The 21,209-nt window shown below is 38.6% G+C and overlaps 1 long non-coding RNA gene across 6 annotated transcripts in view; it reads left to right on the top strand.

Annotated features, from left to right (window-relative positions):
- Positions 1 to 217: 217 nt before the first annotated feature.
- Positions 218 to 21,209, top strand: part of LOC140620892 (uncharacterized) — an 85,603-nt gene continuing 64,611 nt past the window's right edge. For 2 of the 6 annotated variants that reach the window (XR_012020619.1, XR_012020618.1), the window contains exons 1-4: positions 380 to 539; positions 640 to 928; positions 2,001 to 2,068; positions 16,165 to 16,229. This is a non-coding gene — a long non-coding RNA (uncharacterized lncRNA). The other 4 variants (XR_012020623.1, XR_012020622.1, XR_012020620.1 and 1 more) reach the window with 3 other exon arrangements.

Here is a 21,209-nt window from a genome sequence, read left to right as displayed (position 1 = left end):
TGAGAGTCAATAGCTTCATAGCTGATAGAACTACCGAACTGGTCGTTTAAAGACTAGAGCTTGTGACCTCTGCCTTAAGGAGAGTATGGAAGTTTTAGAAACTTTAGATTTTATGTATTGTATTATGTTTTACAATGTTCTCTCACTTTTTTTTTTTTTTTAAATCAGTTGAGTATAGTTCAGCTACACAGTTACAGAAGGCAGGAATGGCAGACATGATCACCTCAATTTCCCATATGAGGAAATGGGACTAGAAGGCCATTCATATGCCAACGTCATATATGTCACAAAGGCAGAATTGGAGCCAGGACATCCTGTCTACCAGCTCATTGGCTAATCACTGTTGCAGTGACTCCTACAAATCCACAGGTAACTGAATCCCTGTAACTAATGAAGTCCACAAAATCTACTGCCTTGGGACAAAGAACTCTGTTGTTTCACATGGCTCATTGTCTCAGGTCAGAGATGAAATCCATTTGTTTGCTGACTGATTTTATTAAGTTCTGAACAAGGAAAAAAAATTGCATCTCCAGTTGAAGGTATTGGATATTTGAGGGAAATTGAACTAAATGTTTCTTGAAACACCAATTTTATGTTTTTAAAACATAAAAACTCTGTTTGTTTTTTTTAACCCTGAAGGAACACAACTCAGCTTACCACCTTAAAGGAACCATGTCTTGGATCACACAATTTCTTCCAGTGCCAGTGAAAAGCATAGCTCTGAGATGCATGGGGATATTCTCCTAGCTTCAGTAAAGGGTGAATTCAGGTGAATTAGAAAAAAGAAAGAAAGAAAAAAAAAGACATTCTTTCCCTAAGAAACTTTATTGCCATCTGCCGGGAAATTGAAATAATAGCTACACAATCCAAGAGAACAACAAGGTGAAAGTCATCGTCTGGACTTGTGCAGTGTACAACTTGAACAACAGTAAGTGGTGACCTCTGTTTTCTCAGACACTAGTTTTATAGACCAATAAAAATGTTATACGGGGAAATGAGTGACTGATAGTTATATCTAACTAGTGTTTGCTTTGTTTTGATTGTTGTACTCGCCATATCCTTCAATAGACTAAAAGGTTTTATAGATTTCCAAACTGGAGGATGACTGCATTCCCCAGAGTCCTAGGCACAACAGAGGAGGAGGAGAATAAATCCTTTTCTTAAGAGACAAACTACAGGGAAAATGTTCTGTGAAACAGATCTGGAACAAAATTTATCTAAAGAAATAACATTCCTCATTTTTCCTATATTCACCATCATTTACTTCAGCTTTGCTAAAAAAGAGGAATCCAATTACATCCCACAGGATGATGTGTTAGTATCTGTTGGGGTGGGCAGGGTCCTTGCCTCTCACTTATTTCTCCATGATTCCCTGAGATTTTTCAGATTCCTTGATCCACACACACATGTGCATATACACATGTTCACAGACAAACATGCATATGGCAAATTTAGCATTTCTGAGTGAGTCTTTTTGTTTTATTTGCCAATTCCCTCCCTCTCTGTCTCTTCTGAAACAGCAATTTCCTAATCAGAGAAGAGATACTGAGGGGAATGTGACATCATTTGGATTATCTCCCTTAGGAAGGCATGGCTACTGAACTGAAATACTGGGAGTGGGGGCTCATCTGACTATTTCTTTTTCTCTTGAATGTTGAGTATTTGCCCCATATTACAGAGCTTACAGGACCAGATCCTTTTGCTCTTCTTTCCTCCTCCCAATGAAGTAAATCTCCCATTCCCAGTCTCCTCATTTCTGATCTGGCAGGTCAATTTAAATCAAGGTCTGAAGTAGGAAGCCATAAACAATTCTCCAATCCAGCTTTGCCAGTAATAAAATGAGGGCACTGTCAACCTAATCTTCGTGAGGTTCTTGTGTTTGATTGCTATCAATTTACTGGCAATGAGATGGTTGATTATAATATTAGCACACTAAAAATTCAAGATAATCTGTTGAGTTCTAACTTCATTATGATTATGAAATCCATTTTGTATCCTAGAAATGTTATGGACTTTCCAATAAAGCCATTAGCTGCCTTATTACCAGAGGGATTACAAAAACAACCAGGTGAGTGCTTGCTAAGTATATTGGAGGGAAGTTTCAAACTTTGGGTGTTGACCTAGGTGACATTTAAAATTGTGTATAACCCTAGGGTCTATTTTTGTAGATAAATTCCACTAAATTTTTATCTCAAAAAAAGCTAAACAAATATTGATGAAAGCCAGGATGGTGTATTGCTCAAGATAATGAACTTGGAATCAGATAGTCTTGTGTTTGAGTTCCATTTCTACCATATTTTTTGATAGCTTGAAATTGCTTAATTTTTGAGTGTCGGGATCCTAGCCTATGAAATGGGAATAAAAATATTACTATATAAAAATATTTTGAGAATTAAATGTAATAATTAAAGATGTATAGCATAGTGCCTGCCACATTCTAAGCACTCAACAAATATTAGCTGTTATTATCATTAGTCATATTATTGAATGTAATTGAAAACAGAAGGAACAATAAACAATTTCCCCAGCAGAAAACTAACAAGCTAGCCAAACAGAAGAGATTTTTGAAAGAGCAACAACAAAAATACAAATATTTTCTTGGCTTGGAACATGGAGATGAGGAGAACGATTGGCACCTCAGCATAATCTGTAGTATTCACCCATGTTTGTAACCTACATCCCTGCTCTGGGTCTTTCCTTCTGCCAATCTATAGCCACTATGCTCTAGGGCCATTCTCAACACATCAAATGGGAGTTATAAAACATGGACCTAAAAAAACTATCAACCATTAGTCATTCATTCCCTTAATACAATATTTATTGATATCTATGTTACAGTAGGCTTGGTTCTAGAGACCAGTTGGAAAGTAGTAGGCTTGTTCCCTGTCATGATGTAATTCAACTTGTAGTTGCAGTGGTGTTAGATGGGGAGATGATATCTGGGCAAATTTCTCTCTCACTCTCTTTCTCTTCTTTCTGAATTTAGCAATGGCAGGGACATCCTTTTGAAATGACCATGACTTTGCTGCTCCTCTCAACAATAAGAGTAGTCTCTTGCTCTATTCTTAGTCTAATTTGCCCATGTTACCTAATTTGACCAATGAGATATTTAAAAAGGTTTCTCACACTGAGACATATAAACTGCTTGTCAGCGGGTCTTGCTATCTCTTGCTGCTACTGGGAGGCCCATCATGTATGTGTATAGAAGTCAGAATTTCACTGAATTCTTTGAACAGGAGTGTGTTGACTGAGAGGTGAAATGACGGAAACTTCTGAAAATATTTTATGTCCTTATTGGGATGGTAGTTACACATATATGTGCATATGTGAAAATTCATATACCTTAAGTATTATATCCACTTGTGCATATTGTCCCTACTCCATATACACAAGTATGTTCATAAACACACACGTGTGTGTGTGTGTGTGTGTAACTAGAGGATTTGCTACAAGTTATAAGAAAAATTGGGTGAGTCCAGCATCAACAGAAGTTCGAGATAGGAGTGGTCAACTCTGTCAATGTGGTCAAAAGACTGAGAGAAATTAAAACTGTTCAGGACCGACCAACTTGAAGGTTGTTGATATACTTGAGGGAAGCAGTATTCATGGAAACAGTTGGAGAGAAATCTCATTGTATAGTAGGTGTGTAGTAAATAGGAGGTTAAAAATTTGAGATGATATCATATTTATCATAATGGGGATATTAATATGTGCTTGTGTACAGATACTATTCAGGAGACAGGAAGAATTTGAGATAAAGAGAGTGGATAAATGAAGGAGGGGTGTTTTTCTTGAAACATGAGATTTAAGAGAACCTGCCTTTATTGTGTATTATTATTGATCTGCTCTATTAATTGGGGTTTAATACATGTCAGGTGTTAATCCTGTATTAGTCCCATCTATACCTTAATGTAGCACCTAGACCCACCCAACCCCTCTGTAACCCCTGAATGTAAACAAAGAGGCTTGTCATCAAGATCTCTTAGTTCTATGACACAGTTTCAAACTTGAGTTTTTCTTTTCATCTTTGTTACTGCGGGTAACATGCATTGCCAGTTTTCTCATAAACACCATGAAAGATTACAGACAGAAAATATGCTAAAAAGCACACCCTGCCCCTGGCCGGGAATCCAGATTTATCAGTAGAGTGGTTTTAGGGTAGATGTGTCTTTAAAATTCCCCAAAAAGGCCCTCATGGCTCTTCAGGTTTCAATTTCTCTCTTTCATTCCCACAAACCAAGTACATTTCCTCATTCCCCTACAAAATTGTTTTGTCACTTTTAACATTAATGTAGAGAAGAAATCTGTGAAAGGCTGTTTGCTTCTCTTGATCTTACGGCCTGCCTCAGCTCAGGCATCCTTCAAGAGATAGAGGGGAGACATGGGCTTTACTTTCTGGATTTGAAGGAAGATGAGGTGAGGGAATGGGGAAGGGCATTGGGCAAGATGCTTGGATCTTCCCATTTCAACTGTTTTCTCTAACCTAGATCAAAGAATATTAGACCTGAAGGGGCTTTGGGGATCATTTAAATCCATTCCCATTCATTTACAGATAAAGAAACAGGGTGGTGAGGTGATTTGCCTAAAATATCAGTTAATTATTGACAGAGAGGGTCTCCAACCTCCTCTTCTATGCCTGACTGTGTGTTTACTGGGAAAGTAGCTTTATGTAGCTGAGCTTTGATGACCTATAAGTGATGGTTCTCAAACCTGGGTGATCATCGGACTTAGCTATAAATCTTTTAAAAACCTAAATCTCACACCATAGCTTGTGATATTTGATTGTATGTTAGTGTCCCTGTCCTGAAATCTGTAATTAGACAGGAAAGAATTAATATAGCATGCCTGATCTTTGGATAGATTTGCTGGCACGCAGGCCCTTGTCTGGTGTCTGGGTACTCGGACCTTGTCAAGTGCTCTAAGTGATAAGAATACTTTGCCTGGCTGGCATGCCAATCACAATCACGTGATTTCCTTCTAGGAGTCTGAAGCTTGATAGTTATGGCCAGATGTGCCTATGTAATCAATTCCTAATAAAATTCTGGATTCTGAGTTTCCAATGGATATTCCTGGGCATAAGAACAGTGCATGCATTTCTTTCTGCATTTCAAGGGTGGAGGGAGAATGTGCTCTGTGTGGGCTCTTGAGGGAGAGCAAAAGAAGTCCACACATGAATTTAGACCCTGGATACCGCTTGATATATCTTTTCCCCTTACTGACACAGTTGCATATTCTTGCTGTGATGTTGCAATGTATCTTGGCCATGAAAATTTTATGCTGAGTCTCTGGAATCCTTCTAGAGAAGTTCCATGCTTGTGGTGGTTATAGGGCTGCTGAAACAAATTTTTGTCTAAAGTGGTTCCATAAGTAATGACACATTGTTGACAAAGAAAGAGAAACATGTCTTCTTCTGTGTCTTATGAGCAGACAGGTTTGGAAATTCCTAGAGAAGATGGGTTTGAAGGTCATGAGGAGATACCCTTTACTCCAGCTTTGTCTTTACATAACTTTCCTCAATAGTAAAAGCAACCAAGAACATATTCTCCGTTTGATACAGGCATTTCAGACTTAATAGCTTCAAAAGTAAAATCTGGATTTTTCATTCAAGGTCATCTATGATGTTCTTTCTCTTTCAGTATTTCTGATTACTAATTCTTAATTTTTTCAGACCCAAAACTCTAAAGTCACTCTTAATTCTCTTCTTTTTTTCATCCCACATTAAACTTTAATTCCTAGGGAGACTAATTTCACAATGTATCACAAAATGTGACCACTTCCTCATAACTCCAGCTCTGCCAGTCTGGATCCTGTTGTCCTCTCTCACCTGGACTATCATGGTGAGGTACTGTCATGTGGATTTTCCACCTACCATTGTCACTTCCTGAGGACCGAGATCACACACACTCCATGGTTAACCTATTTGCTCCATGGTGTCTCCTTAAATCAAAGGTCACAGAATATCACATCTCACCTCAACAGTCATCACTGGCTTCCTGTCTCAGAATAAAATCCCAAACTTGTATCACAGCCTGCAGGCCTCTATAATCTAGCCTCAACTATTGCTCTGATAAATCAATCGCATACCTCCCTTTACCATGCCCTCCCTTCCAACCGCATTCTCTTTCTTACAGTTTTCATGTCCTCTTACCCAAGTGTCTTTGTAATTGCTGTTCTCTTTGCCTAGAATGCTTTTTTTTCCCCCAAATATTGGCCTGGATCAGCCTCACATCTTGCAGATCTCAGCTCTTGTGATCATAACAGATAAACCTTTCCTGAGCATCCGAAGCAACACAGCTCCCTCCTATCTTGCTCTTACTAATTGCCTCACCTTATTTCCTTTTTCTTCACAGCACTTCTGGACCCCGGAAGTTGTATGTATACAATTGCTTATTTGAATACTGATTTCTTTTTCCTCTTGTTTCTGCTCCCAGCTCTATGTATCTAGGATAGTAACTGACTCAGAGGAGGTGGTGAACAATAGGATAAAGAAGAGAATGAGCTAAGATATAGAAGGTGAGGGGTGACTATCCAGTGAAAGGAGGTGGTCTAGGGAAGGCTTACTGAAGCCAACTCCAGTGTGAATGGGACCCTGGGGAAAGACACAGGAAACTGATTGTTTCAGACACCAGGGGACAAAGCAGTTAAGGCAGTAACATACTACAGGGACTGGACCGAAGTCAATCTCCCTTTGGTCCTTCCCTCTATCTCACTGGGTCATTCTTTACAGTCAAAGATTTTCTCAGTCCTCAATTTCAAGACTAACTGACACAGGGGATTGACACTGAGGACATGGGAACAGCTCTTCCTAGTTTTTGTTCATGCTATGGAGCCTTTGTTAAGTCAGCAAACCTTTCCTTTCCAGGGCTGTATCCCCTGACAGAGCTGGGTTTCAAGGCTGTTCCTCTGGGGTCCTGCAGAGCTACATGAATTGATGAGAAGAATGGCCTTGGACCTTCCAGAGAAAAACAGGAGAAGAAAGCCCATTTCTCTTTCTTTTCCTTTATTTTTTTAAAAATAGGACTCTGAATTCCAAATAAGCCAAGACTATAGAGAAACTTGAAAGTGATTAAAAAAAAAAAATCTTGGGCGCAGGACCCAAAAACTCCTCAAAGATTGAAACATTTGTTTGAAAGGGACAAAGTGCCATGCATTTTAAAAGCAGAATCACACAAAATAGATCTCTCACTCTCCTTCTCCCCCTCCTGCTGCTTAAGGGGATACTAGGACAAGTGACATTTCTATTACAGATAAAAATATATTTTTAACTATGTTTTGGAGATATTTGCCAGCTGGCCTATTATGGCTAGAAGGGAACTGCCATGAAGAATGAAACTCCACTCAGGTTATTTGGGCATTTGCAAGTTTTGCAAGAAAGACATATGTATAATTATGGAAAGGATATTTCGGACTAAGCTGGTGGGAGCAGGTACAAAAGTAGATGCGCTCAACATCACTTTTTTTTTTTTTCCACTGTTGATTTGACAGAATTTAAACCAGATTGGAAATGTATTGAGATGCAGTTACATTCCAGGAATCTGAGGTGACAATAGCTTTCTTTTTTGGAGTTTTGTAAGTCAACACTCTGACCAATAACAAAACTCATTTACTACTTTATGTAAAGAAATCCCAGGCGGCTCAGTCAAGTCCTGAAAACCAATGTAACGTAGTTTAAAATGTGGGCTGAAATCAGACCACCTGAGATCGAAGTTCAACTGCACTGTCTTACCAGATGTGTACCTTTGAACCACTTACTTAGCCTCTCTTCTTTTGTTTTGTCGTATTTTGTGTTATTGCAATGATGAGATCAGACAATCCCTCTGGAGCTTGTAGAGTAGTTCTTGTCAAATAATGAAGCCCAATAAATGGGAACTATCATTATTATTTATCTAGGACACTAATTCAGTGCTAAGTTAATCACAATCCCAATAAATATTATTCTCCTTTTAAATTTATTACTCAACAAATATTTATCAAATTTTTAATATGTGCTGGGTACCAGCCTATATAACATAGCTGACACAAAATAAAAATGACCATTCCTTCTCTTAAAGGAACAGGCAACAGGGCAATACAGTAAGGTATGAATACATGTTAATGGCATCACAAGCCACTGTATTTATGAAAAGTGCCAAATAGGCTGTATAAACAATATATGCTTCAAATTGAATGGAGATAAAGATTGGTGTGAGCTATGGAGGTACCACTTATGGGAAACGATGTAACTTAGACCTTAAAGGAGAAATACATCTGGTCTGGATAAAAGGGAAAGAAAGTACATTGCACACCTAGGAGGGAACTGAGCAGGATATGGTGCTTGGAAAGGCAGGCTCTTGTCTCTGTACTAAGTTGTCATGGTCAGCGTCAATGCAAAACTGAGGAAAGTAGAATGAATTTGATATTTTAAACTCACAATCAGTACTGGGAACAAGGGTAGAAGACAGAGCTAGACTTCAACCTCTTGCATACTTCCTTTCCACACTAGCCTCTACATATCATCGCCTCCATTTGTAAATGAATCTTGACTTCATTCTCTCTCTTTGGTGGCACATGTTGTGTAAGTCAATGCCATGCACATTTATCTATTCCCTCCTCTGACTTCTCCATGAAGTAGGCATTGTTTCTTTATTCACCAGATGGATAAAGTGGTACTGAAATAGGCAAGTCAACAGCACAAGGTCATAATCTATAGCTAACAGAATCAGGGCTTGAATCTAGAACAGCTCTGTTAGATGCCACGTATGACAAGTTTTTGCTACAGGACTTTCTGGCTATACCACAGAGGCCTTGTTGCCAGGGGCCTGCTACCCACATGCTGTCCCCTTGAGCCTTGGACTTCAGGGTACCCAGGGCATCCCAGTTTGGCATCTTCCTTTGGCTTTATCCCTGGGCCCCTAAATATCCTTTTCCCTTTTTTCTTAGTCAACCATGTGTTCCTTTGAAAACATATACAACCCTGTCTGCTTGCCATTGGCAGAAAAGATGGTTATAGGATGGACCCTTCTAGAATGAATAGCCATATAACACTCACTGGGAAGGGCAATGATGGAACTTTACCGAGAAGAGCTTTAGGATCTGACTCAGTGCATCCCCTCACTTGCTGAGTTCCCTCAAATATCTTCTTAAACACTTTGGACCTCAGTATCTTCATCTATGAAAAAGAGAACACTGCCTGCTGCAATGAGGATGCAATCAGATCATTCATATGGAAGAAATTTTAAATTATAAGCCATTAAACAAATGAAGAGCATTATTATTTGGCAGGCAGACTTGCTGTACAGAAGCAATCAGATTAACAGGAGCTGAGTTCACAAGAAAGGGAAATAGAATAGGCATCCCAAAATATGCCACTTTGGGACCCACTCTGGCATATTGATTATCTTGAATTAAAGTTGCTTAAGAAATAGCAAGCATAAGAAGGACACGGACCTTCCTTTGCCTTCCTAAAAGCAGAAAATAAATCTCTCAAGTGAAGATACCCTTCTTGTATTAGAAGGCAGGGAAACATTCTTATCATCAGAGATAGGGAATTTGGGATCGAGAAGACTATATAAACAAACGTTGTATTTCTTCACTAATTAGCTCCCACAAGCCAAACCCCTTTGTTTTGTCAGTTCCTCTCGAATTTATTATTTATTTGTCTATGAAGAATAAAAACTGACTACTTCGCTCACTTCTTTGAGTCTCATACTTTTGGGGCTTCCATACATATGAAATTAATTTTGTTTTTCTCTTGCTAATCTGTCTTCTGTCGAAGAACCTAGAAGGGAATAGGAGGAAAGTTTTCTCCTCTGTAATACCCTAGTGATGCCACTTACTGTTGAGTGGCTTTGTGAATGCCACGTAATCCCTGAGCTTCAGTATCTGAATCAGAAAAATGGGGATTTCAGATTCCTAACAGGGTTCCTGTGAAGATTAATTAGGGTGTTTGCTTAGAATTTAGTTGTTTATTAATCATTCTAATCTTTACCATAATTGATTATTGGTAGGAAATAAGGTATTTATAAAATACAAGTAAATATACACAGAAATTAGAGATGAGAGTGATTTGTTGAAAGGACTTCTGGTCCCTAAAGGACCTTATGAAGGCTCTAGAATAAAGGATTATGCTGTACTGGATGGTTATGCTCCATAGTCTGAGTTGGCTGAAAAAGGGTCAACTGCCTAGGATTTAAATTTCTCTTTAGTGATGGGGTTTTAAGAGACTTGGTAGGTGAAAGTTTATTCACTACTACCATTACTAATATTACTCTTCCCCCTCCTCCTCATTCTATTCCTACTCTTGTCTTGATAAGAACAGGAGTTAGGCAAGTCCATGCTCTTCCTCTTTCAGGAGAAGAGAGTAAGGTGGGTCTGTCTTCATCAACCTCAGCCCGTTGGTCCTTGGGAGAGCAGAGGCAGGAGTGTCTTGTGTGTAGGATGAGCTGGTCAGAGCAGTCATGTGGAACAAGGCCAACAACTTCCCTAATAACTGTGGCACCCACTTCCATATCTGTTGGCTGTACCCCAGACTTACTCAGTGGTTGTGGCCTGGAAGCCTGCTGGCCTGCAAAGGGATAGTCTTGTTGAAACTGAGATTCTAGAAATGATGATGGCAAGAACTAAGTCTTTCTAAGAGAAAGTAGCAGCATAATCAAGGTAAACAGGATACATTTATGGTTACACCAAGGGCTTGGGAACCCGTATACAAGGGTACAAACCCCAGCTCTGCTATTCAGGATCCTTACAGTTCTCTGCACATTATACATGCTCTCCCAGTCTCAGCGTCCTCATCTATTTGATGGGAATAATAATTCCAGCCTTCTGAGCTGCTGTGATTTAATGTGATTAAATAAGATAATGAATGCAATCAGAGGAGTGTTGTGATGGACACACACTAAATGTTCAAATATGAAAGCTATTTATTCAATGTTTTCCTCTTTGGGGAACATAGGCACAAATGCAAACTATATGTTAAGTTTCTGCCTGCTTGTGTCAAAATGAAGGCCTGATTTAGGGCTAATCTTGGACAGGGAAATTTGCTAGAAGCTTTGAGGAATAAAAAGGTGTTTACTCAGTAGCCTTGTCTTTAAACAGCTTCTAAGCCAGTAAAATGTAAGTAGGAAAAGAATGAGTTGCAAAAGGTCATATACATATGGGACCTAAGGAATAGTCAAAATAGCAAGTATTATAGGAATGGGGATGAGTAAATGGAATGAGCTGGGAAAACATTTCCCACAAAAGAATCATTTTTTAAAAAAATTTATTCTTTTGTTTTACAGTTAGTCTGTTGATTACTAATATTAGTGACACCCATATTGTCTTAAGAACTGTGCTAGAGGTCATGTTTGGTTGGGACTTGAAGGGTAAATAGGAAATACATGAAGAGAAAGGGGCAACTGGGATTATTTCTCCCTGGATTTAGTTGACTAAGAGGAAAAAAAAGAATGCTATTCAATTTTTTTTTTTTTTTTTTGCTTTGGCTTTAACAACTTACTGATAAATACTTTAAGTGATTATTCTCTCACTAGTTCTTGGAAAGTAGTTCTCTATCCTAACAATATCTCAGATTCAGGACATTCTTACATGTATTGGGAGTATTATATTTACTTTAAAAATGAGCACTACATATAGTTCCTATCTTGACTGAAGTCATTACTATGCCTATTAGGAAAGGCTATCCGTCCCTGCCCATTATAACTGGGTGTGCCAAACCTCAAGAACTATCCCCTGGCACTGAGCCATTTCTGTTGTTAGTCATGTAAGCAATTAAGTAGGACAAGACATCTGCAGCATGACTACAGTACAACTACTCACCCCCTGAAGCCTGGGGACTCTTCTATTTACTGCTTGCTATAAAATATACTGGGCCATTGGCCATGTTTTCTTCAACTGCAGTCCATAGAGTGTGTAACTGCCATATGGGCTTATCACATCGCTCAGTGGGCCTTGGGGACACACATTGGTAATTCCATGCTCACATTTCCTTCTCTATTCTGTTCAGTGACTAATACCTTGTCTTATTCTGATCCACTGAGTCTCAAGGTTTACTTTTTGCACCTGTGGAGTTATTGTAAACCAACCTGCTTGGTGGCCTAGCCATGTTCTTAAGGGTCTTGTTACTCCTTGCTCTATGAGATTAGGTTCCTCTGATATGATCCCTTCTATAGTTCAAGTTTTAAATTTAACATTTTTCCAATTCTTTCCTCTCTCTGGATCTTATGACATTATTGTGTGATCAGAATATCAAAATCTTACCACTCCAGTTTTATCCTATACTTTGCTTCTTCACATTTCTCCTAAGGTTATTCTCCCTAGCTGAGACCTTCTTCAGGTGATTACATGAGGGATTTAAAAAAAAAAAAAAAAAGAAAGAAAGAAAGTCTTGATTTAAATCCCAACAACACTACTTGCAGTTTCTTAATATATTAGTGCCTTTTTTTTTTCCTCCCCAGTCAAATGGGTTTAGTAAGAGTACCTAACTTATAGGGTTTTATGAAGCTTATATGAATTAAAGCATGTAAAGCAGCAGTGTCCAGAAAATAGTAGGAGCTCTGTTAATGTTCACCATTATTTTTTTTTAAAATTATTTTCATCATGGACTCCAACTTTGTGAATCTAGCTACCACACAGTTTTTATAACCTTATCACTCACGTACTTTAAAGCATATCTATGGTCTTGTCAGTAAAAAGGAAGGCAAACTCTTATATCTTTGGCCCTCCCAGACCTAAAGCCATCCTAATTCTGTCCTTTGAATACCCTCTAACTTCATGGAATATTTAGGTCCTAATACACATGTCCTTCTTCAAACATAATGCATCCTTTTGTTTCCTTTCAATGAACTTCTTCCTGGCTTTCTTTTTTTTTAATAATAAATTTATTTTTTATCGGTGTTCAATTTGCCAACATACAGAATAACACCCAGTGTTCATCCCGTCAAGTGCCCCCCTCAGTGCCTGTCACCCATTCACCCTCACCCCACACCCTCCTCCCCTTCCACCACCCCTAGTTCGTTACCCAGAGTTAGGAGTGTTCATGTTCTGTCTACCTTTCTGATATTTCCTACCCACTTCTTCTCTCTTCCCCTCTATTCCCTTTAAGTATTATTTATCTTCCCCAAATGAGTGAGCTTTCTTTTCTTTTTCTTTTTTTAAAATCTTCATCCATTTATTATTTTTTATTTTTTTTATTTTTTATAATAAATTTATTTTTTATTGGTGTTCAACTTGCTAACATACAGAATAACACCCAGTGCTCATCCCGTCAAGTGCCCCCCTCAGTGCCCGTCACCCAGTCACCCCCACCCCCCGCCCTCCTCCCCTTCCACCACCCCTAGTTCGTTACCCAGAGTTAGCAGTCTTTACGTTCTGTCTCCCTGTCTGATATTTCCTACGCATTTCTTCTCCCTTCCCTTCCATTCCCTTTCACTATTATTTACATTCCCCAAATGAATGAGAACATATAATGTTTGTCCTTCTCCGATTGACTTACTTCACTCAGCATAATACCTTCCAGTTCCATCCACCTTGAAGCAAATGATGGGTATTGGTCATTTCTAATGGCTGAGTAATATTCCATTGTATACATAAACCACATCTTCTTTATCCATTCATCTTTCAATGGACACTGAGGCTCCTTCCACAGTTTGGCTATTGTGGACATTGCTGCTAGAAACATCCAGGTGCAGGTGTCCCGGCATTTCACTGCATCTATATCTTTGGGGTAAATCCCCAACAGTGCAATTGCTGGGTCGTAGGGCAGGTCTATTTTTAACTCTTTGAGGAACCTCCACACAGTTTTCCAGAGTGGCTGCACCAGTTCACATTCCCACCAACAGGGTAAGAGGGTTCCCTTTTCTCCACATCCTCTCCAACATTTGCGGTTTCCTGCCTTGTTAATTTTCCTCATTCTCACTGGTGTGAGGTGGGATCTCATTGTGGTTTTGATTTGTATTTCCCTGATGGCAAGTGATGCAGAGCATTTTCTCATGTGCATGTTGGCAATGTCTATGTCTTCCTCTGTGAGATTTCTCTTCATGTCTTTTGCCCATTTCATGATTGGATTGTTTATTTCTTTGGTGTTGAGTTTAATAAGTTCTTTATAGATCTTGGAAACTAGCCCTTTATCTGATAGGTCATTTGCAAATATCTTCTCCCATTCTGTAGGTTGTCTTTTAGTTTTGTTGATGGTATTTTTTGCTGTGCAAAAGCTTCTTATCTTGATGAAGTCCCAATAGTTCATTTTTGCTTTTGATTCTTTTGCCTTCGTGGATGTATCTTGCAAGAAGTTACTGTGGCTGAGTTCAAAAAGGGTGTTGCCTGTGTTCTCCTCTAGGATTTTGATGGAATCTTGTCTCACATTTAGATCTTTCATCCATTTTGAGTTTATCTTTGTGTATGGTGTAAGAGGGTGGTCTATTTTATTCTTCTGCATGTGGATGTCCAATTTTCCCAGCACCATTTATTGAAGAGACTGTCTTTCTTCCAATGGATTGTCTTTCCTCGTTTATCGAATATTAGTTGACCATAAAGTTGAGGGTCCACTTCTGGGTTCTCTATTTTGTTCCATTGATCTATGTGTCTGTTTTTGTGCCAGTACCACACTGTCTTGATGACCACAGATTTGTAGTACAACCTGAAATCTGGCATTGTGATGCCCCCAGCTATGGTTTTCTTTTTAAATTTTTTTCTTAATTTTTATTTATTTATGATAGAGAGAGAGAGAGAGAGAGAGAGAGAGAGGCAGAGACACAGGCAGAGGGAGAAGCAGGCTCCATGCACCGGGAGCCCGATGTGGGATTCGATCCGGGGTCTCCAGGATCGCGCCCTGGGCCAAAGGCAGGCACCAAACCGCTGTGCCACCCAAGGATCCCCTGGTTTTCTTTTTTAAAATTCCCTGGCTCTTCGGGGTCTTTTCTGATTCCACACAAATCATAAAATAATTTGTTCTAACTCCTTGAAGAAAGTCCATGGTATTTTGATAGGGACTGCATTAAACGGGTAAATTGCCCTGAGTAACATTGACATTTTCACAATATTAATTCTGCCAATCCATGAGCATGGAATATTTTTCCATCTCTTTGTGTCTTCTCAATTTCTTTCAGAAGTGTTCTGTAGTTTTTAGGGTATAGATCCTTTACCTCTTTGGTTAGGTTTATTCCTAAGTATCTTATGCTTTTGGGTGTAATTGTAAATGGGATTGACTCCTTAATTTCTCTTTCTTCAATCTCATGGTTAGTGTATAGAAAAGCCACTGATTTCTGGGCATTGATTTTGTATCCTGCCACACAACCAAATTGCTGTATGAGTTCTAGTAATCTTGGGGTGGAGGCTTTTGGGTTTTCTATGTAGAGTATCATGTCATCGGCGAAGAGCAGTCATAAGAAACCTCCCAAGACACAAAAGTCCAGGGACAGATGGCTTCCCAGAGGAATTCTATCAAACGTTTAAAGAAGAAACCACACCTATTCTACTAAGGCTGTTTGGAAAGATAGAAAGAGATGGAGTACTTCCAAATTCATTCTATGAGGCCAGCATCACCTTAATTCCAAAACCAGACAAAGACCCCACCAAAAAGGAGAATTACAGACCAATATCCCTGATGAACATGGATGCAAAAATTCTCAACAGGATACTAGGCAATAGGATCCAACAGTACATTAAGAAAATTATTCACCATGACCAAGTAGGATTTATCCCCGGGACACAAGGCTGGTTCAACATTCATAAAACAATCAATGTGATTCATCGTATCAGCAAGAGAAAAACCAAGAACCATATGATCCTCTCATTAGATGCAGAGAAAGCATTTGACAAAATACAGCATCCATTCTTGATCAAAACTTTTCAGAGTGTAGGGATAGAGGGAACATTCCTCAACATCTTAAAAGCCATCTACGAAAAGTCCACAGCAAATATAATTCTCAATGGGGAAGCACTGGGAGCCTTTCCCCTAAGATCAGGAACAAGACAGGGATGTCCATTCTCACCACTGCTATTCAAATAGTACTGGAAGTCCTAGCCTCAGCAATCAGACAACAAAAAGACATTAAAGGCATTCGAATTGGCAAGGAAGAAGTCAAACTCTTTTTCTTTTTTTTTAAACCCCTTAAATGCCTAAGACTAATCTATGTCTTAGCACAGTGAATGGAACATTAAAGATTCAGTCAATATTTCCTTAATTTATAGATGAATGAAAAAATAAAGAAAGAAAGAAGGGAAAGAAAGAAGTAATCAAGCATTAGATCTGCCAGGTAAGAATTCGTGCATTGAGCATGAATTAATTTTCTAGAAGAAGATCACAATGACTATAGAGTTTCTTATGGCCCTCATGAAAATTCAATGTTTTATGTATGTATATATATTCACAATTTTTTTTATCTTAGGAGAAACAAAAAAAATCTCACTGGATAATTCTTATTTATGATTTCTTGCTTTTTTTTAAAATAAACTCAGACTTCTCTTTATTCTTTATTTTCTAGAGAGAATAAATCAGAATTGGGTATCATTCCTGGGATTTGAATAAATACGTTTATATATGTGTTTATATCAAAAATCCCTATTTACATATAAGAAAAATATATGCCCAGCTTTGCCAGGGAAGTCCCAGTTTATGCATGTTATTTTGGTGTAATTATTAAGAGCTCCTTCTTTTACTCTCAGAAGTATCTCAGTTTTGAGGAAAAATCATATTTTCATACTAGTCATAAGGAAGTTTTATGATTAAGATTGCATAAGAAATCAAAGAGTCAAATATTATTAACATGGTACAGAATATTTAGCTGATCCATCAAAAATGTTTATTGAGTGTTCTCTGTGTACTAAGCTCAGTATTAGTTGTTTCTTTGAATGATGACCATACAAGAAGATATTGCATCTCACACATCTTCTCTTCCCATTTTTACCTTTATTTGGAGCTGCTTTACCTAGCCTACAGGTGCAGGGTGTTAGGAGGTCAGATAAAAGGATTCAAAACAACTATTTTAGTCCTGATTCTCAGAAATATTACTTGGATTTTCTTAAAGGAAAAGTGAATTTATTGCCTACATAGATAAAAAGTTCAAAGCTATCTCATTTCAGGAATAGTTGGCTTTGGATGTTCAACCAATGTTTATTTATTTATTTATTTATTTATTTATTTATTTATTTATTTATTTTTATTGGTGTTCAATTTACTAACATACAGAATAACCCCCAGTGCCCGTCACCCATTCACTCCCACCCCCCGCCCTCCTCCCCTTCCAACACCCCTAGTTCGTTTCCCAGAGTTAGCAGTCTTTACGTTCTGTCTCCCTTTCTGATATTTCCCACACATTGTTATTGAGAAACTGTGTCTATCTCAGCTTTTTGCTTTGTACCATGCTGGCTTCATTCTTAAGAAAGCTTTCCCTCATGGACAACTCCAGGAGATCCAAACTGACTTTCTTGTAGCAACAAATCTATTAAAGAGTTTTCTTTCCAGTTGGCTCTAGCATGTCTCAAGATTCATTTTCATTGGACCATTTTTGTTTATTAATCCATATATATATGTATATATACACACACACACAAATATATATATATATATATATATCATATATAACTGAGAGTCTAAAAGATTGAATATGCTGATTATCCAGACGTGAGTCTCATGCCACCTCTGAATATGGAGGACATTGGGGCCAACCAAACCACATGAACTGAGATTGGGACTTGTTTTCTAGGAATGAGGAGCTTTAAAAAAATTAGGAGTGGCAAAGCTGGAAGATCATAACCAGCTTATGTTCATTCTGATCAATCTTGCTGCCAACTATTCGATGATCCTGTATTTGTCACAGTAGACTAATTTCTGTCCATTGTTTATTTTCTTCATAAAATGAAGACTGGAGATCCTGGGGGGTGCAGTCAGGTAAGTATCCAACTCTTGGTTTCGGCTCAGGTCCTGATCTCAGGGTCATGAGATAGAGTCCCACATCAGGGTCTGTGCTCATTTCAGAGTCTGCTTAAGTTTCTCTCTCCCTCAACCCTCTATCCCACCTACTGCACACTCTCTAAATAAATCTTTAAAAAATAAAATGAACACTTATTTCATATTCTATAGCCTGACCAAAACTTTTTTGGCATTTTTAATTGGGCGGGTGTCTGTGCATGTCTCCTCCTCCTCCTCCTCCTCCTCCTCCTCCTCCTCCTCCTCCTCCTCCTCCTTCTTCTTCTTCTTCTTCTTCTTCTTCTTCTTCTTCTTCTTCTTCTTCTTCTTCTTCTTCTTCTTTCTTCTTCTTTTTCTGAATGACTTCTTCAGGTATCACTCAGGCTTTCAGGCTTTTTCTACCTTGAGACTTACCATTTGAAAATTTTCTTCAACCAATCACAACTAGGGAAAGATATGGAGATTGGGAGGATGCATGGAATAGTTATATAGTTATATGTATAAGACTTACATCTACATTTTATTTGTCATAATTTAAGAACTTAGCTAAACCTAACTGTAGAGGTATTGATGATTCAGTCCATCTCTGAGCACAGAAAGAACTTGCACCTTATTCACGGAATCAAATATATGACTTCTGGTTCTTAGGGAGAAAAAAAGAAATCCATACTCCAGTCCAAAAGAGGAACTTCTTTCTTTTTTCTCTATGCCTGAACCCCAGCCATTACTATAGTTCTAGTACTTTGAGACAGGAGACTGATATATTTAGAAAGAGCCACTACTTGTCCAAAGGCTAGATCTCAGATATTGCAAATTGTCAGCCTCAATTACGAAGTAATTTTTGTCTTATCCTGAAGGGGATGTCTCCAGGCCAGGTGAGAGTCTGTTCTGACAAGCCTAACCTTGCATCACAACTCTATCTTCAAACTGACCACATTAATTCTCTTTGTGTTGGTTGTTATTTGCCTATTTATTTATTTATTTATTTATTTTTTATTTTAATGCAAAAGCCATTAAGTATGAACTCTCCCACATTCAACAATTCTTATGGCAATATTTCCAGGCTTGCTTAGTTAACAAGCCACCAATCCCTTGACAGCAATCCCTATTTATCACTCAGCTGTAAATATTGTCTCCAGGCAAAGCTTGGCCTACATGGTCTGAGCCCTCAAGCAATTTTATTTTGACTCCTTCTAAATAAAACTTGAATTACTCAGAGTGTGTGGGTGGGTGAACAGGAAAGAGGAGGCCCACATGAGAAGTAGAAAAAGGAGAAGGCAGAAGAGGAGGAGGGCGGAAGAGGAGGAGGGCAGAAGAGAAGCAGAGGTAAAGAGAGACACAGAGAAAGTGGAGGCTGTCTGCACGGTGGTCTCGGGAATCTTTCAAAGAAGGAGTAGGAGAAAAAGTATATAACCACCTGTTAAAGAATCAGAGAAAGTGAGAAAGTAGAACAGGTAGGAAAATGAAACAGAGGCCAAGAAAGGATGAGGGGAACTCATAACAGAAAGTATACAGAGAAAAGATTATAGAAAAATAGAGGGGTCAGTAAGAAGCCTGTTTAAGTACAGCTCTCTGTTTTTTCATTTCCTCTTTCTCACCAGCAAGAGAATTGATCAGTGAACATCAAATGAGCATATAGTATTGTCTGGGTATATAAGTCTCCTCAAATGCATCTTTTGAGGTGCATCTATCATTGGTGTAATGGTGGGTAAGTGGCAAGTGGGTAGGACAGACTCTCAGAGGGACAGGCTTTCAGAAGTGGAAGAGGTCTGTGTCAGCTGGAGAACTGAGGAAAGGATTCATGGCAGAAATGAAGGTTCAGTGAATCATAGGAGCCAAAGAAATAGAATCAAGGACTGACTGAGGGTACTCTTGGCAGAGAGAGGCAGAGACACACAAAAAGGCTGAACTGGGAAATCTGCAGTACATGATCTTAAACTATAGAAGTATTTGATGGAGGCAGGGATAGAGAAAAAAGAGAAGCCAATGACAGATTTTAAGGAAAAATTGAAGTGAAGAAAAGAAAATAATAGAAATTGAAGGGAAAATAAATTTTAAAAAAGGCACGGGGAGAGAAAAGAACAAATGAGCTTTCAGATGCTTTCACATTTTCTGGGCCTGAATCCCCTTGTTGGGCTAACACAGCACTCCTAGAATAGTTAGCCCTGCCTTTGGCTGATCTAGATCTGTGCCCTTGGTAAGATGCAGAAAGAAAAACTTCAGGCCAAACCATGTCCTGAATTGCAGGCCTGTGGGCAATGGAACAATGTTATACACCTGATCGTGCCCAGCTGAAATGCTGGTGTTAAGACAGAAACAATGATAGGCAAGGAAGTCCACAGTCAGGTTGTATTTCTTTTGGATAATTTTTCTAGAGAAATTTTTTTTAATGTGGCACACTTGACATTTAAATCCTAAAATATAAAATACGTTTTCCTCAATCTAAATAGGATTAAAATACATTTGGGAGTGTGTTATGGCCTAATGGTTTCTAGTCCACTTCATAATTTAAAGTGATTCCTAGTTATAATAATTGTTTGTTGGTTATCAACTTTCATACGAGACAAATGTCATATCCATCAAATTCCTCATCAAAAGCCCACATACCCTAATACCATCTATAGTCTTGGTTTTTCATAACTGGACAAAACAAAAGCCTAACTATTCTTGCCTCATCCTTCACTACTCAATGATTCATACTCAGAAATTATGCTAGTTGAACCACTTTTGGTAACATGAATAATTTCCTGCATCTCCTTGGTTTGTATTCAGGCTGCTTGCTCCTCTAAGAGTATTTGGTCCCTACCCTTTATTCCCCTTCCTTCAAACTCTCTTGCTAGGCTATCTTTTTTCAACCATTCTTTTAAAATTTTTTTTATAATAATAAATTTATTTTTTATTGGTGTTCAATTTACCAACATACAGAATAACACCCAGTGCTCATCCCGTCAAGGGCCCCCCTCAGTGCCCGTCATCCATTCACCCCCACTCCCCGCCCTCCTCCCCTTCCACCACCCCTAGTTCGTTTCCCAGAGTTAGGAGTCTTTATGTTCTGTCTCTCTTTCTGATATTTCCTACCCATTTCTTCTCCCTTCTCTTCTATTCTCTTTCACTATTATTTATATTCCCCAAATGAATGAGAACATATAATGTTTGTCCTTCTCCGATTGACTCATTTCACTCAGCATAATACCCTCCAGTTCCATCCACGTTGAAGCAAATGGTGGGTATTTGTCATTTCTAATGGCTGAGTAATATTCCATTGTATACATAAACCACATCTTCTTTATCCATTCATCTTTCGATGGACACCGAGGCTCCTTTCACA

The sequence above is a fragment of the Canis lupus genome, chromosome 29 (genome assembly GCF_048164855.1).
Source record: "Canis lupus baileyi chromosome 29, mCanLup2.hap1, whole genome shotgun sequence".
NCBI lineage: Eukaryota > Metazoa > Chordata > Mammalia > Carnivora > Canidae > Canis > Canis lupus.
The sequence above is the reverse complement of the archived record's forward strand: the minus strand, read 5'-3'. Positions and strand labels throughout refer to the sequence as shown.